This window comes from Panthera onca, chromosome D2 (genome assembly GCF_046562875.1).
Source record: "Panthera onca isolate mPanOnc1 chromosome D2, mPanOnc1 haplotype 2, whole genome shotgun sequence".
Classification (NCBI taxonomy): Eukaryota; Metazoa; Chordata; class Mammalia; order Carnivora; family Felidae; genus Panthera; species Panthera onca.
Window position 1 is genome coordinate 11371010 of NC_138349.1, and position 25590 is coordinate 11396599.

Genomic DNA, 25590 nt, shown 5'->3' on the forward strand with positions numbered 1-25590 from the left:
ATTATTTTCATGAGAGACCTTGTGAAAGTCTGCACTCAGACAAGCATCCTCAGCAAAGGTGGCTATTAAGAATGGCACTTTGTAGGCGCATGGGTGGCTCATTCAGTTGAGTGTCCAACTTCGGCTCAGGTCATGATCTCACGGTTCATGGGTTTGAGCCCCACATCAGGCTCTATAGTGACAGCTCAGAGCCCGGAGCCTGCTTCGGATTCTGTCTCTCTCTCTCTCTTTCTTCTTCTCCCCTACTTGCATTCTGTCTCTCTCAAATATAAACATTAAAAAAATTTTTTCTTTTAATTCTTAAAAGAATGGCACTTTCCCCATCAAGCTTCCTAACTAACCTACTACTGGCATTCACAGAAGATTTATATATATCTCTGGCTCAACCATTGAATGAATTGTCTTATTAGTTCTCATAGCTGTGCGGTTAATTTGCCAGGGTTTTCCAAATACATATCTTCTGAAAATAAGGATACTTTTATTTTTTTCCTAATTGTTATAATGGGTTTTTTTCTGCTTTATCACTTTTACTATTATTACATTGTTTTAATATTCTTTAGAATGAAGATATTGGTGTTGAATGTTTGACTAGGCTGAAAATTATAGATTTGGGAATAGAGCAGCTATCATTGGAGTAAACAGCAGAGGCCACATCAGTAGTTTGGGTGTGATGGGTGGTAACAGAGAAACAGAGAGTAGGGGCCTGAACAAATGTTGGACTGTGGTAAGAGAAGGCAAAGCCAGTGTAGACCACAGCTCCTAATGCTGGTGGTTTCATTGACATTACAACCATGAAAAGAGCTCTACTTGGACACAATCTTGATAAAAGAGAAGGAAATTAAATACACATCTTAGTTTATGACAGACTTGTGACTAAGGAGCCAAGACAAATTAGCAAATAGCTTTAGTTTCTACTTTATGGTGTGACCCTTCATCTACCAACAAGAACAACATATTTTAAGAATTAAAATTTGGGGCATCTGGGTGGCTCAGTTGGTCAAGCGTCCAGCTCTTGATTTTGGCTCAGGTCATGATCTCACAATTTGTGGGTTCAAGCCCCACGTCAGGCTCTGTGCCGACAGCTCAGAACCTGGAGCGTGCTTCGGATTCTATGTCTCTGCCCCTCCCCTGCTCACGCTCTCTCTCTCTCTCTCTTTCTCAAAAATAAACATTAAAAAAATAAATAAATAGGAGGAGGAACCAAGATGGCAGAACAGCATGGAAGCTTTTCGTGTGTCTCGCGTCCATGAAGTACAGCCAGACCAACACTAAACCATCCGACACACCTAGAAAACCAATTGGAAGATGAACACAACAATCTGCACAACCTGAACCACAGAATTCAGCAGGTACGCGACACGAAGAGCTGAACCTGGGGAGCAAGATGCCCCAAAAGGTAGGGAACCCCTTTTGCCGGCAAGAGAGGACAGAGACTGGGGAGGGGGGAGCATTTGGGAAAAGCACCCATCCCCAAAAGCAGCTGGAGAGAAAGTGGAAAATTGGAAACAGCCGCAGGGACTAAACTAAAAAGGGAGAAAGAAGAGGGTTTAAATTCAATTAAGACTGTAAACAAGGAGAGTGAGTCTGCAACTCCGCAGCTCCATACCTGGCGGTGCTCTGGTGGGAAGGGCGAATCCCCAGGAGCAGAGTGGAGTCTGGGAGGTTCTCAAGCCACACAGGGAAAAGCGGTTCCACTGCTGGAAGGACATTTGGTGGAGACAGTTGAAGCCACCTGGTCCCAGCAGACCCCAGAAAATGGCCACATTTGCTGGGGCTGAAACAAGATCCTTAAGGCTGAAGCCTGGTGCCAGATGTGTGTGGTGATTTTCCATAATCCCTGAAAAGCTGCTGCTACACCATCTCATGAACTTTTCTGGGGCGGGCGGCACCTGGCCACAGTCTTGGGGCACCGGCCGCAGAAGGGTCCGGCAAGCATTCCTGGGTGCAGCCAACATTCGGCCGTTGCTCATTCGGCCATTGCTGGGTGAGACCCTCCCGCAGGGGGCAGAGCGGGTCCAAGCGCAGTCCTGCGGAAGTAAGGGGCCGGGGAAAACAGCCACCTCTGAGACAAAACTCTGGAGAGAGGTACTGCCTGGGGCCTGGTCACGGAGAGTGTAAAAGCGGGGAGTGAACGAGAGCTGAAGACAGAGGACCGGTGCACGATTGCTGATCCGGGAGAAGCGACCTGGTGGCTGGGTGACGCCATTTTTCACCACTCCCACGCATGGGCATGCGCACCGAGGAGCACCGCAACAATCCACCCCAGTAGGCTAGCAGCGCCATCTAGGGGAGAGCGGAGCTGTTACACCGAGCCCCGCCCAACTGGGCCAGCTTTGTTTCTCAAGAATACAAACCTCACAAACCTTAATTTATGGACTATAAAGAGCTACATGGACTGACCTCTAGGGAAAACGAAGCAATTTCAGTCCTACTTCAATCTGTTAGCAGGTTCATCTATTCAATTATTTTTTCTCTCTCTTTTTCCTTTTTCTCTTTTACAAATCTTTTCTTTTTCTTGAATACAGAAAGAGAAAAAACTCATTTTTATTTTCAATTTTTATTAAAAATATGTCTTTAATATTTATTATATTTTTTACTTTTGTGTAAATTTTTTCAAATTCTACTTTACTTCCATCATTTTATTTTAGTCTACTTCAGTGTACTCACCTTTTCAAATTTTCAAACAATTTCTCTTTTTTCCTTTTTCTCTTTTTCATTTCTTTTCCTTTTCTTAAATGCAGAAAGAGAAAAACATCATTTTTACTTTCAATTTATCTTAAAAATATTTTTATTTAATTTTTATTACTATATTTTTTGCTTTTATGTAATTTTTTTCAAATTCTCTTACTCCCATCATTTTATTTCAGTCTACTACAGTGTATTCACTTTTTCAGATTTTCAAATGATTTCTTTTTTTTGTCTTTTATTTTCTTTTTTTAATCTTTTTTCTCTTTTTCATTTCATTTCTTTTTTCTTAAATACAGAAAATGAAAAAATCATATTTTTTCTTTTTAATTTTTATCAAAAATATTTTTTTCTAACTTTTTCTACTGTATTCTCTGCTTTTGTGTATTTTAGTCTACTTTAGTGTGTTCATTTTTTCAAATTCTCAATTTCCTTTTTTTCTCTCCCCCCCTTTTTTTTGTTCCTCTAATCTGTCAAACCACTTTCTACACCCAGATCAAAACACACCTAGGATCTAGCATCATCTTTTCGATTTGTGTGTGTGTTTAATTTTTAATTTTAATTTTTTAATTTTAATTTAATTTCAATTTTTCTCCCTCATTAATTCCTTTTCTCCCTTCAAAAATGACAAAACGAAGGAATTCACCCCAAAAGAAAAAGCACGAAGAAACGACAGCCAGGGATTTAACCAACACAGACACAAGCAAGATGTCTGAACCAGAATTTAGAATCACGATAATAAGAATACTAGCTGGAGTCCAAAATAGATTAGAATCCCTTTCTGCAGAGACAAAGAAGTAAAAAATAGCCAGAATGAAATTAAAAATGCTATAACTGAGCTGCAATCATGGATGGAGGCCATGGCGGCAAGGATGGACGAGGCAGAACAGAGAATCAGTGATACAGAGGACAAACTTATAGAGAATAAAGAAGCAGAAAAAAAGATGGTGATTAAGGCAAAAGAGCATGATTTAAGAATTAGAGAAATCAGTGACTCATTAAAAAGGAACAACATCAGAATCATAGGGGTCCCAGAGGAGGAAGAGAGAGAAATAGGGGTAGAAGGGTTATGTGAACAAATCATAGCGGAAAACTTTCCTAACCTGGGGAAAGACACAGACATCAAAACCCAGGAAGCACAGAGGACTCCCATTAGATTTAACAAAAACTGACCTTCAACAAGGGATATCATAGTCAAATTCACAAAATACTCAGGCAAGGAGAGAATCATGAAAGCAGCAAGGGAAAAAAAGTCCCTAACCTACAAGGGAAGACAGATCAGGTTTGCAGCAGATCTATCCACAGAAACTTGGCAGGCCAGAAAGGAGTGACAGGATATATTCAATGTGTTGAATCAGAAAAATATGCAGCCAAGAATTCTTTATCCAGCAAGGCTGTCATTCAAAATAGAAGGAGAGATAAAAAGTTACGCAAACAAACAAAAATTAAAGGAGTTTCTGACCACTAAGCCAGCCCTGCAAGAAATTTTAAGGGGGACTCTCTGAGGTGAGAAAAGATGAAAAAAAAGAGAAATATATATATATATATATATATATATATATATATATATATATATATATATATATATATCAAAAGCAACAAAAGATTAAAAAGGATCAGAGAACACCACCAGAAACTCCAACTCTACAAGCATCATAATGGCAATAAATTCTTATCTTTCAGTACTCACTCTAAACATCAACGGACTCAATGCTCCAATCAAAAGACATAGGGTAACAGAATGGATAAGAAAACAAGACCCATCTATATTCTGTTTACAAGAGACACACTTTAGACCTAAAGACACATACAGGTTGAAAATAAGGGGATGGAGAACCATCTATCATGCTAATGGTCAACAAAAGAAAGCTGGAGCAGCCATTCTTACATCAGACAATCTAGACTTTAAAATAAAGATTGTATCAAGAGATGCAGAAGGACATTATATTATAATCAAGGGGTCTATAGACCAAGAAGACCTAACAATTGTAAACATTTATGCACCAAATGGGAAAGCACCCAAATATTAATCACAAACATAAAGAAACTCATCAATAGTAATACCATAATGGTAGGAGACTTCAACACTCCACTCACAGCAATGGACAGATCATCTGATCAAAAAATCAATAAGGAAACAATGGCTTTCAATGACACATTGGACCAGATGGACTTAATAGATATATTCAGAACATTTCATCCTAAAGCAGCAGAATATACATTCTTCTCCAGTGCACATGGAACATTCTCCAGAATAGACAATATACTGGGACACAAATCAGCCCTAAGTAAGTACAAAAAGATCGAGATCATACTGTGCATATTTTCAGACCACAGTGCTATGAAACTCGAAATCAACCACAAGAAAAAATTTGGAAAGGTAACAAATACTTGGAGACTGAAGAACATCCTACTAAAGAATGAATGGGCTAACCAAGCAGTTAAAGAAGAAATTAAAAAGTATATGGAAGTCAATGAAAATGATAGCACCACAACCGAAAACCTCTGGGACGCAACAAAGGAGGTCATAAGAGGAAAGTATATAGCAATCCAGGCCTTCCTAAAGAAGGAAGAAAGATCTCAAATAGACAACTTAACCTTAAGCCTTAAGGAGCTGGAAAAAAAATAGCAAATAAAACCCCAAACCAGCAGAACACAGGAAATAGGAAATAATAAAGATCAGAGTAGAAATTAAGGCTATCAACAAAACAAAACAAAACAAACAAACAAACAAAAAAAAACCAGTAGAACAGATCAATGAAACCAGAAGCTGGTTCTTTGAAAGAATTAACAAAATTGATAAACCACTAGCCAGTTTGATCAAGAAGAAAAAGGAAAGGACCCAAATAAGTAAAATCAAGAATTAAGGAGAAGAAATCACAACCAACACAACAGAAATAAAAACAATAATAAGAGAATATTATGAGCAATTATATGCCAATAAAATGGGCAATCTGGAAGAAATGGGCAAATTCCTAGAAACATATACACTACCAAAACTGAAACAGGAAGAAATAGAAAATTTGAACAGACTCATAACCAGTAAGGAAATCAAATTAGTAATCAAAAATCTGCCAAAAAACAAGAGACCAGGGCCAGATAGCTTTCCAGGGGAATTCTACCAAACATTTAAGGAAGAGTTAACACCTATTCTCTTGAAGCTGTTCCAAAAAATAGAAATGGAAGCAAAACTTCCAAACTCTTTCTATGAAGCCAGCATTACCCTGATTCCAAAACCAGAGACCCCACTAAAAAGGAGAACAATAGACCAATTTCCCTGATGAACATGGATGCAAAAATCCTCAACAAGATATTAGCCAACCGGATCCAACAATACATTAAAAAAATTATTCACCACAACCAAGTGGGATTTATACCTGGGATGCAGGGCTGGTTCAATATCCACAAAACAATTAACGTGATTCATCACACCAATAAAAGAAAGGACAAGAACTATATGATCCTCTCAATAGATGCAGACAAAGTATTTGACAAAATACAGCATCCTTTCTTCATAAAACCCTCAAGAAAGTAAGGATAGAAGGATCATACCTTGATATCATAAAAGCCGTATATGAACGACCCAATGCTAATATCATCCTCAATGGGGAAAAACTGAGAGATTTCCCCCTAAGGTCAGGAACAAGACAGGGATGTCCACTCTCGCCACTGTTATTCAACATAGTATTGGAAGTCTTAACCTCTGCAATCAGACAACACAAAGAAATAAAAGGCATCCAAGTCAACCAGGAGGAGGTCAAACTTTCACTCTTCGCAGATGACATGATACTCTTTATGGAAAACTCTAAAGATTCCACCAAAAAACTGCTAGAACTGATTCACGAATTCAACAAAGTTGCAGGATATAAAGTCAACGCACAGAAATTGGTTGCATTCCTATACACCAACAATGAAGCGACAGAAAGAGAAATCAAGGAATTGATCCCATTTACAGTTGCAGCAAAAACCATAAAATACCTAGGAATAAATCTAACCAAAGAGGTGAAAAATCTATACACTGAAAACTATAGAAAGCTTATGAAAGAAATTGAAGAAGACACAAAGAAATGGAAAAAAATTCCATGCTCCTGGATAGGAAGAACAAATATTGTTAAAATGTCGATACTACCCAAAGCAATATACATATTCAATGCAAACCCTATCAAAGCAACACCAGCATTCTTCACAGAGCTAGAACAAATAACCCTAAAATTTGTATGGAACCAGAAAAGACCCCAAATAGCCAAAGAAATCTTGAAAAAGAAAACCAAAGCAGGAGACATCACAATCCCAGACTTCAAGCTATACTACAAAGTTGTAATCATCAAGACAGTATGGTACTGGCACAAGAACGGACAGTCAGATCAATGGAACAGAATAGAGAACCCAGAAATGGACCCACAAACATATGGGCAACTAATCTTTGACAAAGCAGGAAAGAATATCCAATGGAATAAAGACAGTCTCTTCAGCAAGTGGTGCTGGGAAAACTGGACAGCGACATGCAGAAGAATGAACCTGGACCACTTTCTTACACCATACACAAAAATAAACTCAAAGTTGGGGCGCCTGGGTGGCGCAGTCGGTTAAGCGTCCGACTTCAGCCAGGTCACGATCTCGCGGTCCGTGAGTTCGAGCCCCGTGTCGGGCTCTGGGCTGATGGCTCGGAGCCTGGAGCCTGTTTCCAATTCTGTGTCTCCCTCTCTCTCTGCCCCTCCCCCGTTCATGCTCTGTCTGTCTCTCTCTGTCCCAAAAATAAATAAAAAACGTTGAAAAAAAAATTTAAAAAAAATAAACTCAAAGTGGATGAAAGACCTCAATGTAAGACAGGAAGCCATCAAAATCCTCGAGGAGAAAGCAGGCAAAACCTCTTTGATCTTGCCCGCAGCAATTTCTTACTCAACACGTCTCCAGAGGCAAGGGAAACAAGAGCAAAAATGAACTACTAGGACCTCATCAAAATAAAAAGCTTCTTGACAGTGAAGGAAACAATCAGCAAAACTAAAGGGCAACTGACAGAATGGGAGAAGATATTTGCAAATGACATATCAGATAAAGGGTTAGTATCCAAAATCTACAAAGAACTTATCAAACTCAACACCCAAAAAACAAATAATCCAGTGAAGAAATGGGCAAAAGACATGAATAGACACTCCTCCAAAGAAGACATCCAGATGGCCAACTGACACATGAAGAAATGCTCAACATCACTCATCATCAGGGAAATACAAATCAAAACCACAATGAGATAGCACCTCACACCTGTCAGAATGGCTAACATTAACCACTCAGGCAACAACAGATGTTGGTGAGGATGCGGAGAAAGAGGATCTCTTTTGCATTGTTGGTGGGAATGCAAGCTGGTGCAGCCACTCTGGAAAACAGTATGGAGGTTTCTCAAAAAACTAAAAATAGAACTACCCTATGACCCAGCAATTGCACTACTAGGCATTTATCCAAGGGATACAGGTGTGCTGTTTTGAAGGGACACATGCACCCCCATGTCTATAGCAGCACTATCAACAATAGCCAAAGTATGGAAAGAGCCCATCGATGGATGAATGGATAAAGAAGATGTGGTGTATATATATATATATATATATTATATATACACACACAATGGAGTATTACTCAGCAATCAAAAAGAATGAAATCTTGCCATTTGCAACTACGTGGATGGAACTAGAGGGTATTATGCTAAGTGAAATTAGTCAGAGAAAGACAAAAATCATATGACTTCACTCATATGAGGACTTTAAGAGATAAGACAGATGAACATAAGGGAAGGGAAACAAAAATAATATAAAAAGAGGGAGGGGGACAAAACTGAAGAGACTCATAAATATGGAGAACAAACTGAGGGTTGCTGGAGGGGTTGTGGGAGGGGGGATGGGCTAAATGAGTAAGGGGCATTAAGGAATCTACTCCTGAAATCATTGCTTCACTATATACTAACTAATTTGGATGTAAATTTTAAAAAATAAAAAATAAAGTAAAAAAAATAAAAACAAACAAATAAACAAACAAATAAATAAATAATAGAACTTCCCTGAGTGACCTTATTTACATCTAAAGGCATCCCTAACAATATTTTCCTAGTGTGGGTTATCTTTTCCCCACAGACAGGAATGTTCTGGGTAGCTCATTTGACTTTTTACTTTCTTCCTTTAATACTACTGTATCTTTGAGATCAGTCTGTTTTTCACATGTGTATACAAGGGTATTGAGGTTGAGTGTAAAATGAGCCCCGGTAGTCCTCCTGCAGTCACATTGCCAGTGCCACAGAAACCCAGGGTGGCCCCCCAGATTCAACCAAACTCTCTCCCTCTAGAAGTAACTGTATCCCAAAGTTTTGCTCATTATTTCCTTATTCTTTGTTAGTTTTGCCATACATGTCATATACTCCTAAATGATATATTGCCTGATTTTTCATGCTTTTCAACTTCACATAAATGGAATTACATGCATTTTCACGCATCTTTTAAAAATTCAGTATTATGTGCACAGTTCATTCCTGCAGATGCTTATAACTATTGTGTATTAATTTACATAACCATGCATCATTATTTATCCAGTCTTCATCCTCAGACATTTGGATGGTTTCCAGTGTTTTACTGGAACAAAGCTGGTATGAATGTTCCTGAGCATCTGTGCAGGAGCACCTCGATGCCACAAAGCGGAATTGCTAGGTTAGAGGTACACACGTCTTCAACTTTCACTCGATGCCACACCAACGTCCAAAGGGGCTACAGCAACCGCCATTCCCACCAGCAGAGGGTAAGTGTTCCTGTGGCTCTAAGCTTTTCAAAGACTTGATATTGTCATAATCAAACTTGTGTCAATGTTGTAACTATAAAATATGGCTTTAGTTTGAATTTCCTTGATAACCAATGAACTCGATGGTCTTTTTATACATTTATCAATCACTGAGTGAAGTGACTATTCAAGTCTTTAGTCTTTTTTTCTCTGCTGGGCTTGATTAGTAAATAGATGATTATTTTTAACTGCTATATGATACTCCATTTTATGAATTTGCCACACTTACCAATTCCTCTTACTGTTGGCTATTAGCTTATTTCCAAACCTTTGTTATTACAGGCAATGCTGTGGTAAACATCCTTGTATGCAAGTCTTGATGTAGGCAAGAAATTTCCTCAACCCAGAATTGCTGAGTCTTTGAGTATGTGTATATTCAGTTTCCCTAAAAGCTGACAAATTGCCCCCCAAAATAGTGGCACCGATTTTCCATCCTCCCCAATTTCCCATCCTCCTCCAAGTTAATGAAGGTTCCCATGCATTCTCCCGCACATCTTTCCGCACTGGACATCAGCCACAAGGCATCTCTAGGTAGACACTGTCTCGTTTAGTCTGTGAATAATTTTGGAAGGTAGAAAGTGAAAACGAACCAACATGCTTCTAGTACTTTGCAATTTGGGAAGCATTCTCATCTGCACGACCTATCTCACTTTATGGCCAAACAAATCTATTTCCCTTGCAAACCATACTCAAAGCCAGTGAACTACATTCTGTAAATTCAATATCCTGCCTCATACTTCCATGTGAATACAGGGGTCTTACCAACCCAAAGCCCCCAAAATATTTCCCAAACCCCTGGGATAAAGAAGGAGCCACAGTATCACAATCACTCATGCATTTCTACCCACGAAAGCTTGCTCACGAATTGTTGATTTTTCTAGAGCTTTGTGACTGTGTTCCTTATGTTGGTAATATGTCATCCTAATGATTTTATTTTAACGGTAATGAATTATGACTTCGTTCCTGCAGCAAGGCATATGGTATCCCTTTTCAATCCCAAGTGAATCAGTGTTGTAATAATGAATACCAACTTCATCAATAACATTAGAAAATACAAAATGTTGTTCTCTAGTCCTTGGCATCTCTTTCTGTAATCTTTGCCCTCCATCACTTTGACTAATATTTACTAGATTTAGCTTCCTTTTTGTTTAGCTTCCTTTTGTTTAGCTTCCTTTTTGTTCATGCATGTCGGCCTGAATTATAACTTCCAGATTCCGTTTTCACTAATAATTTTTGAGCGCTTATATTGGGCCGTTTCACACACTGGACCTATCGTTTATCATGGAGACAACCTGGACTCATAAGAGTCATTTGGCCCAAAGTCCAAAGGGTGGAGCCAGGATTTTAACCCCAGGTTTTGACCTCAAAATCTAGTGCTTTCTCACGCCCCATCTTGGTAGAGTTTTTGTTGTTTTTTTCAATATCACACGTTGAATTCTGGACATTTTACTTAATTTTCTTTAGAATCCTAAAGAAATTTGAATGGTATCACTTCATCCATGATGCTGGAGTCCCTGTGGACTAAAAGGGCCAAGCCTACATTTCAGATAGCCCCTTGTCTCTTCTGTCAAACTCAGCTTCTCTGAAAAACGTCAGGTTGAGGGTGGGAGGATCCCCACCTCCACCAGCCAGCCACCCTAACTGATATTTTCATTCCCTTTCCCTGTGAGAATCAATACCAACAAATCTGAGTCTCTGGATTTCTAGCTATACCTCTTTCTGTGTATAGATTTATGCCTTTGACTATCTTAGGAATCTGTCTAGAATGGGTGAGAACACCCCATATTTGCCAGCATCAAATTTAAATCTTCCGATAGGAATTTGGTTTTCAGAGCAGTACTTGACTCAGATTAAGCTAAGACTACAAAAACCTCAGACTTTATAAGGATATGATGAGTCATGTAAGATAAAGAGTCTGGAGACAGGACACTTAGATGTCATGAAATTGTCACTGAACAAGAATGCTCTCTTAAATTTTCTCTGCCAGCCTCCTGTGCCTTTCTGACTGCTGTTCCCACCGCCTGAAAGTAACCCAGCTGCTCCCGTCCTCACCAGCCATCTGGCCTGTAAAACACCCAGATGAAAAGTGGTGTCCTCATGATTGAAACCTTTCAGACATCCCCACCTGTCCCTTGTGATAGTCACCCCCTGCTCCCACACAATGTTGCAGTGATGCAGTCATTCAAATCACCCATTCATCCGGCAAATACTCACTGAGGGCCTACCAAGTGCCGGGCACATTTGGCTGGAGCAGAGGGTAAGACACCATGTTCTGAAACACCCCGGGGGGGTCAGGCTGCAGACATTCTCAGGATGTTAGGTTTTGGCAAAGAGGGAAAAGGGGATCTATCAGAGGATTCTGAGCACAGGTGGGCAGATCTGGAATATCTTCGATGCTAATGTGCCTTCCTACTAGATGGATTATCAAATATGAGAGAAAGAAGTAAAGTAGGAGTTGGAGTCCACCTCTCCAGGACAGTCCTTACTGTACGGGCACACAGGTATTTATGTATCCCCCCTCCTTACTGGATTGCAAGACACCCAGGACAGATGCTGTCTCGGGATTCTCAACCTCCAGCCTAGGGCAGGATACATAGGCAAGAAACATGTGTTGAGGGCGCCTGGGTGGCTCAGTTGGTTAAACGACCAACTTTGGCTCAGGTCACGATCTCACAGTTCATCCGAGCCCCGCGTCGGGCTCTGTGCTGACAGCTCAGAGCCTGGAACCTGCTTCCGATTCTGTGTCTCCCTCTCTCTCTCCGCTCCTTCCCTGCTCACATGCTGTCTCTCTCTCAAAAATAAATAAAGATAAAAAAAATTTTAATAAAAAAGAATTTCTTAAAAAATAAAAACAAAAAGAAACACGTGTTGAGTCTAATGGTCAGCATGAGTGTGTCTCAGCCAGGAGTTTTATTAATGAACAGGAAGGCTGAGACAAGCTTTTTGACATCACTTGGGAAAATAACAAGTCAGAGGCAAGGAGAGCATTGCCATCCAGCCCTCCAGCCTCTCCCCTCTGGATGGGTACTCACCAGACATCATGAACACTCTGTGCTTCCATGAGTGGATGCGAGAAGTGCTGTCTACGAATGTCCTCTTTATTCAAGGATGCGGTGGCAGGTGGAATTAATTCTCTGCGTCTGTTGAAATGTAAGGGGAGAAATCGGTCTTTTCAGAATGTTACAACGGCAATTATTTAGGGCCAAGGAATTTCCCCAATGCTTAGTTTCAGCCAAGCAGGCAGGCTGCTCAGGGCTTGTGAGAACTTGGAGTGAATATGGGTATGGCCACAAGGATGACAGAAAGTGCTGTTTTTCTGTCCTGCCACTCCCGAACCTGTCTGACAGGTAGGTCTACAGGCAGGACTGAATCTCCAAGGAGTGAAACAAGTAAGTATGCAGGGTACCAGCTAAGCAGGGAGAAAGCAAAGAAATTTTAAAATCCAGCAAGAAACCATTTAAATTTCAGCATGTATACAAGCTCCGTGTCATTTTGAAAACGCAGTTGTATTATGGTTTCATGTCAGTCTTGTTCTGAATTCTGTATGCTGGGTGGCATTGTAAGCTTCCCAGTGTGTACGAGTCCCCATCAGAATCCGGGCCCCCTCCACACACCCGGAGGGCTTCTCAAAGCTACCTTTTGGATATAAGAACCAAAACCCCTTCATCTGATTCTAAAAGGCAAGCTCTTCTATGTGACAGATTCTGCAAAGTCATAAGGACCCAGCAGCGTCTGGGGCTTGTCGGCATTGGGCAGCAGGTGCGTGACCAGTTACAAGGCGACCACAGCGCCATTCTACCTCGTTTTCGGAAGCATCTCCATGAACCAGCTGCCATCACGGGTGCCTGAGCTGCACGGCAACCTCACATCCTTCCTCAAGATGTGCATCAGTCTGTCCACAGCGGGCTAGAACAACCCCCGGCCCTAAAGGGGGAAGGTATTCCTACCCCCAATGGAACTACCACCAAGTATCATCAAAATATTCCTGTGCTCCCTGACACCAGCTATGTTGCACTGTGTTTATTTATGCTTTTTGAGCTGGGGATGGAAAATATGTTGCATCGTGATATCTCCCACGTCCTTGATCACGATAGATGTTAGATTTGAGCACAGTGTTTTTCCCACTGATCCCAGACTAGGTCTCAACATTGTCTCAACACTGCCCTCCAGGCATCCACCACCAACCAGCCAACCAAATGGCAGTGGCACTTGACATGAAGGCTGGTTTTCATCCTCATCCTCAGCTTTTTGAAGGGCTGGACCATGTCTTCTGCCTCTTTGCATCCCAGAGAGCACCTAGCCCCTGTCGCAGATACAGAAAGCAATCTGGACTAATTTTCGATTCCAGAACTTTACTATACATTCAGCCAATTTTCCCATGCATGTGGGAATACAGACCCAAATCCGACACACTCTACAACCCCAGAATCTCAGAGTCCTTCAATAAATACTTATGAAACCACCTCTAATGAGAGCAATGTATCATAGCGATCACCCCAAAGAAATTCCGTATGGGTCATTCTGAAAGGCCAAAGACATGGCCCCAGAAATTAGGTTAGTTAAGGGCAAGGTGCTATTTTAAACAAATAGCAGTTAAAGCATCCTGACTCCTTAAGGACTTGCCTTCCAGAAGCAATACTGCCAGGCTCGTAGACACCCTGGCACTCTGTGATAAAAAGGCTTCAAGATGACATCCAACATTACCAAGTCATTCCTTTTGCATCTATTGTCCTCGTTACCACTGTTAAGAAAATGAACAGGGAAGGCTTCTGCGACTGGATAGTGACTTCTTCTGAATCCTTTCCACCAGTTGTAAGGTGCTACCCAATCTGACAATCCGATTTGTTTTCATTTCTCCTTTAACCAACCCGAATAGGAGTTAGGTTGCAATTTTTGAGAGCACCTTATTAATAACAGGGTCCATCCGCACCTTTGAGTTGGCACCTGATATTCCCATCGTGGCAGGAGCTGCAGCTTTCATAATACCCGATTACACTGACTAATGAGGCCCATTAATCAGTCCTCATAGCTTTCGGGACGCCAGAGAAGGCTCTGTTGACCTTTGGAGCAGGCTGAACCATTATCATCATATTCTAGGTGTCAGATTTCCAATGAAGCTGGGTGTGGTTAGGATCTTCACTTATGCTAGCAACAAACTCGTGTTTTTAATGCCTCTCCTCCCATTTTTTGAGTAGAGCAGTGACTACTTGAGACAAATAGCCTGACGTAGTGCTTTGGATCCTTCTGAATGAGCTCAGTTGTCTCTGTTTCTTTAGCACGGATGCTCAGATCAAGTGAGTTAATGCACATGGGAGCTCTCTGCATGGCAAACAGCACGTAGTAAAGAGTGATCAGTAAGTACGTCACTCACCCAGCAGGCGCCACGATGCTCCAGCCACCATTCAGACAGACCCCAGATCACTACACTGGCTGCTCAGAGATGTCTGGAGCACCCAGTCTCTTCTCTGAGTGACACCTTCTGGGACTTCCATCAGCTACTTTTTGGCAAGTCTGTGGCTTGGTGAGATTATGGAAATGAATGCAAGGATTAAATAAATGTTTGCATTTCTGTGACCTGGGGCACGTTATTTCACCTCTCCAAGTATTGGTGTCCCATTGATAAAATGAGGACTCAGGGGGCTGGTGGAATTTATCTAGTGACCTCAGCAGGGTACCTTGAACAGAATAGGATGTCAACAAACAGTAGCTTTTATTATTCATTAAATGTTGTTCTTAATCAAACTTGAACACTTTTGAAAGGCAAATTAAATCTGCTTGATTCACTAACGGACAGTTTCTTGTCTGTTATAGGCAGCAAAGCCTCTTAGGAATGTTTCGTGGGATTTGGAGCTATTTTTATAAAAGAGAATCTGCCTGGAAGTTACTCATGCTGACCCCCTGGAAGCAGTAGAGACAAAATTGCTTGAAAACAGAAAAGAAAACTGTCTAAAAGCAGAAAGGTACAAAACAAGTGCTTTGATCAATGCCGCCCAGGTAGTTAACAGCCACACCAGCCCTTCTGGCTTCCAGTCCAATGTTCTCTCCTCTACACCAGCCACTTCTCACTTTGAACTTGGGCAAACATCAGAGGTATCTCAAGAGAGGACAGTCTCGGGAGGCATCAACAGCTGCAAAATCAGGCGTTGTTTAGAACAGGTGTCACTTGCAGTACCAACAGCCCACCTTATAGAGGGCTCCCGGGTGCCAGCCCCCTCACCGCAAGCCTTATCTCAAATCTTCTTGACCACCCCCAGGGTTGGTGCCAGCATTCTCCTCATTTGACTTATGAGGAAACTGAGCCTCAGTTAAAGTCAAGTGGCTGTGATAGGCAAGTTTTCCCACCTTACACAAACTATTCCAATAACTAGGAAAGAGGGAAGGCCCTGAATTACTTCATCAGACCATGAAATCAAAGCTGGATAAGAAAATATAGTAACTATATTTAGACAACACTTTAACTATATTTTAACTATATAGACTATAGTAAATTATCGTCTAATCTTACTTATGAGCACAGAGGCAAAAAGGCTAAATACAATATAAGGAAATTGAATTTGGCTCTGTCGCATACAGAGAAAGAGAGAGCAGCTATAAAAACATTACAGCCAACTGGGATTTATCCTGTGAATGCAAGGATGGTTTGATGTTAGAATATAGATATAATCTACTACATTAACAGATTAAAGAAGAAAAAAAGGGTCATCTCAATTATAGTGGGCTGCACGGTGGTCTCCCAAAAGATATGTCCTTTCCCTAATCCCCAAGCCTGTGAATCTTATTTGATTTGGAAGAAGTCTTTGCATACATAATTAAGAAAGTCTTGAGATGAGGACTTCATCCTGGATTATCCGGGCCCTAAATTCAATGATGTGTTCTTATAAAAAACATAAAGAGAAGACAGGGCAGAGGAGATGGCAACAGGAAAATAGATTCCATCATTAGACTAATGCAACTACTAGCCAAGGAAGATCAAGGATTTCTGGCAAATACTGCAGATAGGAGAGAGGCGTGGAATGGATTCTCCTGTAAAGCCTCCAGAAGGAACCCACCCTGCAGACAATTTATTTTTTTTTAAATTTTATTATTTTTTTGACAATTTAATTTCAGACTTCTGGCCACCAAAACTGGAGGAGGAGAATGAATTTCTATTGCTTTGAGTCATCAAGTCTGTGGTAATGTGTCACAGCAGCCACAAGAAATGAATACATCAGTGAATAAAGAAACATCATTCAATAATATTCAACACAAGTTCATAAAAAAATAACTCAAAAAACTGGGAGTGGGGTGCCTAGGTGGCTCAATTGGTTAAGCATCCGACTTCGGCTCAGGTCATGATCTCATGGTCTATGAGTTTGAGCCCCACATTGGGCTCTGTGCTGACAGCTCAGAGCCTGGAGCCTGCTTCGGATTCTGTGTCTCCCTCTCTCTCTGACCCTGCTCATGCTCTGTCTCTCTCTGTCTCAAAAATAAATAAAAACATTTAGAATTTTTTTTAAAAAACTTGGGAGTATAAGAGAAAGTCAATTTATAGATGGGGCAAAGATACTTGCAACACGTATCCACCATAGGATTAATATTCAAAATGTGGAAAGAATTGCAAGTCAATAAGGAAAAGACCAAAACTATAATGGGGAAAAGAAAGGGTACTAAAAATGAACAACTCACAGAAGAACAGACAACTCACTCAGTCTCACCTGTAATCAAGAAAATGCAAATTACAATACTAATGAGATTCTATTTCACACCCCTCAAACTGATTAAAAGTTTAGAATGAAAATATCAAGTTGGCAAGTGTGCAGAAAAATTAACTCAGCAGGCCTGACTGCCTAAATCTTACACGTTCTCGGGAGGGCCTGCTTGCGTGTCTAGCCTCTGGCTGGTCCCTGGGAACTGAGCTATTGGAATCTTTATGATATTAAGTGATAAGGCATTTTATATACTCTAACCATGTTACACCAGCTGTCTAGGTAATTTGTGCAGACCCTGTGATTTTTGGTGAACAGCCACTTCCCTTCTGCAGATCTGGAGTTTCAGTAACTAGAGCTAGTCACAAAGGCAACATGTGCCTCTACGATCAACCTCCATTAAAATCTCCAGACCCTTAGGCCTTCCCTGGACACACAATACTTCATACCTATTGCTACCATTAGGTGTCAAAGGAATTAGCACATCCTGTACAGTTCCACTGGGAGAGGACTTCTGGGTGCTCACACCTGCTGTCCCCAGACTTGGTCCCTTGTGCCCTTTTTCTGTGTGGATCCTGCTTTGTTTTCTTTCCCTGTAATAAACCATAGCCATGAGTAGAAACTATTTCTGAGTGCTGTGAGTCCTTCTAGGACGTCACTGAACCAAGGGCTGGTTTGGGGGACCACTGGACCAGTGACAATGTGGAGAAACGGGACTTACACAGCAGCCACTGTGCCGATCATTTTGGAGAGCAATGTGACGAGATCAGGGAAAGTTTGAGATGTATGTGTGCTAAGTCCTAACAATTCCATAGCTATGCTCCTAGCCTAGAAACCCTCTCCCTCGGTCATGTAGAAAAATGTCTGCTGCAGCATTTTTTTCTAAAAGTGAAAAACTAGAAACAATTTCAGAATCCATTGAAAGGAGAATGGAAAAATAAACTGTTATATATTTGTATAACAGAAAATGGCAAAGCATTTCAAATGAATATATAAGAGCTACATTGACATGGATAAGCCTCAAAAACAAAATATTATATAAAAGAAGGAAGTTGAAACATTATATGCACAGGAGGATACCATTTATTCAGACTTGAAAAACATGTAAGATTGTCTAAAGCATAAAAATGACACTCAGTGCCTTCGTGACAGAAGTTATTGACTAGAGAAGGAAAGAACTAGGGTGGGGGAGGGGAGGAGACAGGTTTTACAGAGATCCACAATATTTTATTTCTTACCAAAAAAAAAAAAAAAAAAAAAAAAAAAGACCCATAGCAAATATGGCAAAATGTTAAGATTTGTTACAGCTAGATGGTGAGTTTGCCATATTATTCTTACATATTAGAAGCATCCCACGATAAAAAAAAATAATAATAGTAATAATAACGTAAAACCGAAGGATCAAATAATTTGCTTAAGATCACAAATTGCATTGAACTGAGATCTGAGTCCCAGCCCCCAAGCCTGGCTGCAAACTTCACTATATGCCCTTTCATTTCAGTGATCTGTTCATGAAAACCCAGGCACATTAAGCTAAACCCATCTATAGCAGGCTCATGCAGAGCCCTGAATTTAGTTTAAATAAAATGCTCATTTCACATTAAAACTTCAGTTACTATTTACAACATTTAATCATATTCTGAGTTTTCGCAAGCTCTTATAGGACGGTCCCACGCTAATGACAAAGATCTTTGAGATGGGCTTCAGGAGGCAATGAAAACCCTAGAGAAGGAAAGGCTACAAAATCTCTTGAGCCAAAGGGTATCTTTTTGATTTAAAATATTGACAAATATAAAATTAAAATCAATATGAAGTTCTTGAAGACATACAACTTGGTCAGCTGAATATAAATTGGGAGTTTTTAATTAAATAATTTATATATGCTCATGGTCCATTTCATCCTTTAAGAAACCTAGTGTTTCACTTTGTCACTAAAACATCACAAGACTGAAACCAGTATATCTCGTATTTAAAGATGAAAAGCCAGAGAGGAAAGATAAAGATCAAACGTCTGAATTCTCAAAAAGTAATTCGCAGGAGATATAAGGCATTTATGGTGATGCTGTTTTATAATTTACTCTTAAAAGGTGGGGGTTGACCAGTTTTAATTACTATTTCTAATTTTTTTTTAATTAATACTTGCCAGAAATTTTAAGGAATTGTTTTTATGGGTGGTGGGTGTTTTGTTTTGTTTTGTTTTTAGTGTTTTGTGTGTGTATGTATTTTGGGTTTTTGGGGGGTGGGGGCAGGTTTTGGTCAACATGTTAATTCAATTTCACAAAGTTTTCCTAAAGAAGTACTTAGAAGCATTTTTCTAGGTCCTGTAGAGGTAAAGAACCTTTTGGTCTACTACTAGTAAAAACCACTCTTACTATTGTTACTCTGGTGGATGCCTCTCCATATGCTAACAACTCTGCCAGAAGATTTGCACAAAGAAAATAAAACATGTGTGTGCAGAGACTAAAGATCATAAAGAATAGTTAAAGAACACGCTAAGAACACAGAGCAAACAAAAAAATGGAAACAAGGGTTCAGAGAAAGGAATTTTGAAGTTTGAGGTACTGAGAGTAGAGATGTTCTCAGTGATTATAAGGGTGCTAGAGAGAATGAGTTTTCTAGTGTTGCTGTAACAAATTTAGTGGCTTAAAAGAACACAAATGTATTTATTGTCTTACAGTTTTATAGATATAAGTCCAACGTAGTTCTTATAAAGCTAAAATCAAGGAATGCAGGGCTGCGTTCCTTCTGGAGACTTTCAGGGAGAATCTGTTCCCTTGCCTTTTCCAGTTTGTAGAGGCTGCCTGTGTCCTCGTGGTTTCTTTCCCCATCTTCAAAGTCAGCAATGCCCAGTGGAATCCTGCTCACATCATTCTGACCTCCTTTTCTGTCTCCCCTTTCCATTTTGAAGGAGCTCTGTGATGACACTGGGTCCATTCACAGAATGCAGCATAATCTCTCTATCTTAAAATCAGTTGATTAGTTGGGGTGCCTGGGTGGCTCAGTCAGTTGAGCGTCTGACTCTTGGTTTTGGCTCTGGTCGTGATCTCGGGGTTCGTGAGTTCAAGCCCCACATCTGGCTCCACACTGCTGGTGTGGAGCCTGCTTGGGATCCATCCTGCTCGGGATCCTCTATTTCTCTCTTAATCTCTCTCTCTCTCTCTCTTTCTCTGCCTCTGCCTCTCTCTAGGATAAATAAATAAACTTAAAAAAAATGAGTTGATTAGCAACTTTGATTCCATCTGCTCCGTAATTCCCCTTTGCTGTGTAATGTAAGATATTCACAGATTCCAGGGATTAGGACATAGCTATCTTGGGGCAGGAATTATTCTGTCTACCTCATCAAGGTTGCTAGAGAATTTCAACCCAAACTAATTTAAACAAACGTGTCTGTTTATTAGAAAGGCGCCGTGGTATCATAGCACTTTAAGGGGAGCCCAACCTCGAGAACAGACCCCTGCCAGCAATCCCTCTTTCCCAACTTCTCATTTATGCTTGGCTCTACATCAGCAGGTTGTGTCTTCCACTGAAGATTGGGTTCCTTTATCCTGGATGCACACTTCAGAATATGACTGCCAGCAGTTCATGGAACAGGACATGTTACATCCCAGCATCAAGAAAGGGAGCTTGCTCTCTCCATTTTTTTACTCTCTTCTAGTTCTGAGATATCAAAGAAGACCCTGCTTCGTCCATCTTGAGCCAAGGTCTTGGTTATAAGTTCAAAGAGGCTGCCCCATAGAACCACAGAAATGGTACAGGAGTAGGGGTGAGATAAACAGTTCCCTGCAAAAGATGAAGGAGTGGTAATGCGTAAACAAACCTCTAAATATCTATAACAGTGACCAAGTTGAGTAAGACATCTTCCTGGTACTCAAAGACCACACAGACCAGATGAAGGTATGGGAATACACAGATTTCAACCTAATGGGATGAGTGGGATTATCACACTCTGTGCAAAATCCTTTAGGGATTTAGAGTGACCCCTTCCATCAGCAGAGCTCAGTGAGGCTGAAATGTAGGGCAGACTAGAGGAACGGCCCAAGGTGAAGCAGGACAGAAAGAGCAGAAGCCAATTCTGAAAGGTTTCAACAACAAACTAAGGTCTTCTTTTAAAATAGGTGACTGACCATAGATGGAACCTGTGTTCTAGAAAGATCACAGCCCCACCCCCTTGGTTAAGCAGGGGGTTGACAGTTGCTAGTTAGAACAAGACTCGGTCCAGAGGCACAAGTCAGGAAGCTGTTACTACCGTCTAGAGGGGAGTCCATAAGTGGGCTGAAGCATTGGGATGGAGATGGTAAGAATGGAGGCGGCTTCAGAATGGAATTTGAGAAGGCAGAGGAGAACAGTGTGGATGGATAAGGGGACCCAGGGAGTGACTGTGGCTGGGATCCGGGAGCCTGCCTCCAGAGCAGGGACATCTTGCTGGTTGCAAAGAAATTGAATCTAAACTGATTTTTGGTGACTTTCAGTCTTCTCCAGGGATGTGCTAGTAAACATCTAACTACTAGCTCTAGTTGAGGGGAGGGCATGATCTGTACAGTTTACCAGTTTCCATGGCGTAAGTACTCCTACTATGGCCAATTTCAAACTACAGGAAGCCACTAGATGCAGAGTTGGAAAACCAGCCAGTAGCAATTGGCTCAGCACACCCTGGCTTCCCATTCTTTATGATGCTTCTTTAAAATCACCAAGTCCTGGGGTGCCTGCATGACTCAGTTAGTTAAGTGTCTGACTCCTGATTTCAGCTCAGGCCATGATCTCATGGTTTGTGGGATTGAGCCTCGCACTGGGCTCTGTGCTGACAGCGCAGAGCCTACTTGAGACTCAGTCTCTCTATCTCTCTCTCTCTCTCTCTCTCTCTCTCTCTCTCTCAAAATAAATAAATAAATAACATTTTTTAAAAACTTCTAAAATCACCAGGTCCCATTCAACAGAGAGGCAGATCTCCAGATCAAGTTTTTCTCCAGCAGGACTTGGAGGGGATCTATTGCTCATATACCTCTCCTGCTGAACCTTCTCCAGGCCTCTTCAGCAATTGAGCACCCAACCACAACACAAAGGAGAAGAGAAAACACAGGTTTGCAAATACATGGTCAAAAATTGACAAGAGCAGCTGGCCAATGAGCAAAAAGAGAACACAGCAGATAAAATGGAAGGTGGCACAGTACAGTGGCCAATAACTCAGAAGTCAGACCACCTGGGTTTCGATTTAGTTCCTCAACACTTGCTAGCTCCGTGACTTTGGCCCAGGTATATATAACTTCTCTGGGCCTGTAATTGTGATCTCCAAAATGGGGAAGTAACCAACAGTTACTTTCTTCCTAGAGTTATTGCACGGATAGGTAATAAAGTAAGATAGTGCCTGGGGAGTAGTAAGCATTGGATAATGCACCTGAGGATCACAGAGCTTCATCTTACTTGTGTAAGTGATATCCTGCTAACGAAGTTACAACCAAAGGAAAAATAGCTTTCATTCCTTTGCTGATTTTGATAAGTATTGAATGGGACGTGGTCACCGTTATGTTGGATGCTGAGGCCCATGAAGTCTGAGAGTTTGGGAATGTGTCTCCCTCATCGCTATCTCCAGAGTGAAGCACAGGGCCTGGCCCATAGAAGGGGCTCAATACACATTTTTGCTAACTAGATAGAGCACTGAATGCTGCAGGGGCTATGAGAACGAATAAGATTTTCAGCTGACCTTGGGGGACTTCTACCGGCACATTTTTCTGAGACGTTAATGACATTTGTGTCTGCCTTAAGACAGAAGAAAATTACCAACGAGGCAATCAATAACAAAGGCTACTACAAACACATTTACCTCCAAAAAGCAAAGGCAACTTTCTCTCCAAAACCTTAAGTGGCAGCGAAAGTGTTATCTCAGCTTTCATAAAAAATTATCAAATGTCAGCCTTGTAAATATTTATGATCCTAAACAGTTCATATTTGAATATCAATTGTTTGAAGACTATTTGAGTGCTTTTTGACGGAAATCTTATATCGTACACATTCCCTGTACACAATGCTTAGAAAATGTGCCTTTATAAGAATTTCAAGGAGAAGGTCACAAAGGTAACTAAATGTGATTGTACAGGCCCATCCAGACCTTCAGTTATTCTGGGCAGTACGTTTATAAAGGTTAGAAGAAAACAAGTTTACAGATAAGGAGGCCACTGTGACTCTTATTCATGATTAAATATTATTTAGGTCATAGTGTTTCTGCTTCTCACATGAATTTCCAGACAGAACACAAGAAAGAAATGAGAGAAAGGGCAAAGAAGTCATTACACTACAATGCTCGTTAAAACTTCCAGCCAGGTGGGGGCATAGTAGTGTGCTTTGGTTAAGTTCATGATTTTCTGCCAGTAACCACCTGTGATTTCAAATGAGTCTTCTGGGCCTCAGTTTCCTCACTTGTAAGAAAAAATACTCAAGGTCATGTAAATAGTAAGCATTGTTGATGAACTACTAATCATTCATCTAAACAATGCAACTACTTCTGAACGTCTGATATGCATTCCCTAAAACATAATGGTTCTATCAACTTGCTAATGGGCACCTAAGAATCACAAGAAAAATGGACATGTTTTACTCAACCACCCAAGAATAAGCCCAAAACTCTCTGAAACCATGAGTCTCAAGTGTTTCATTCCACCAATACCCCATCCAGAGCAAAAATGTCTGGGCATTACTTAAATTTCAGTTTTTATCCATTTTTCTCTATTCTGCCTGAAAAAATCAAAAGAAAGGAGAAAATGGAGAAGCCTTAAAAGCAATCCGTGAAGTCTGTTTGAGAATTGACCAGACTGGATAAATTTGTCAGAGCTCAGAAATCTGTAACCACTTACCAGGATTTCTTTGGTATGATTGGCCAATTGGAAGAACAACTTACTCGCTTACCATAATACCTAACTGATGTGAAATTGCCAGAGGATGAGGGGTTCTATGTAAAGAATTTCCCAGAAAACTGACAAAGATGAAAAGTTTATTTTTAAGCATGAAGAAGTGAATGCTTTCTAAAATATATAGCCTATTTTCCTGTCTGCTTATCTTGAGAATAATGAGCTCGATTAAACCTTTCTGGGAAATCAATTTCAGCATCATTGAACATCCATGACTGTACAAAACTGTGCTAGCTTATCACAAGTCACTATCCAGGCTGATACGCCCGGGCACTAGTTTTCCCAGACTGCCTTGCAGCTACAGTCCAAACAGGTGACCCAAGCTTGGCCAATGGAACATTCTGGGGTGTGTTAGGAATAGGTGGGGTGGGGAGGGTTATTGGGGGTCTTATTGTTTGGGATCCAAATAAAAAGAGACAAGAAGGAAATAAAGACTCTCTTCTCTTCTGTACATAGTCACGACCCCCAATGAGGGGAGCCGCACCTTGAGGATGGCTATACCTGAGCATTTGGAAGCATCACAAAGCTACTGATTAAGCTTGGATAGGACCCTGGAGTTCTAGGTAGGTGAGAAAATGGATATCCTCTTATGAAATCACTGCAGTCAAGGGATCCTTTACTTTAGCATCTAAAAGTGCTGGGCTTACAGGTAAGGTCTCCAGGAAAGGCTACATTGGGGTTCAAAGCCAGAGCATTTGTGGAACGGGTGACCCAGTGGCCATTCCAAGTACCTGCACAAGTTGATATTCAAGGGGGCCTTTTGTTGGACTATGAAGGATGAAAGAGCTTGTGTGCAGATGTTCACTCACAGGCCTCTGCCTCACAAAGATAGACAGGATGGAGGGGCAGATAACGGTGTGGCCTGGTGCCCAGGTGAGGCAGAAAATGTGACCGTGAAGAGCTTGGGCTCTGGGCTCCGGCCCGATCACCACTGTACCACATACCAGAAGTTACATCAACTCCCTGGGCCCCTTCCCTAAGCGAGACAGTGATCGTGCCGTCCTCACAGGGCTTCTGGCAGGATTGAAGGCTGGATTTCACCGGCTTTACCACGTCACGGATCACAGGATGTTAAGAGGTGGAGAGGGAGGAAAGGGTCTGTGACTTGGTGAAATGTGGGGAGTTTATCAAGTGCCTGGAGCAGAGAAAGGGCCACGTGCATGTCTGCCGTGATCAGTAGAGCGGGGGGATGGGCCTTTCCCTGCAGCTCCACACGGGACAAGGGACAGAGGGCCCCTCAGGGACTGGTGGTTTGGGCAGTGAGGAGAGGGAGGCCCCCCCCAGCACAGAGGCTGGAAATCCTACAGAGCAATTCAAGGGGAAACCAGGAAGACATCGGGTGACCGGCCAGAAGAGGGGGTCACTGCAAGAGCGAGGTGGGGACAGGAGCAGGCAGGTCACAGTCCCTGCTGCTCCTGCAGCTTCACTGTGCACACGTTTTCATGGGTTGTTGGGAGGTCAGCCATGTTTTCCCCCCATGAAATGCCCCCCCCCCCCCCGCCATC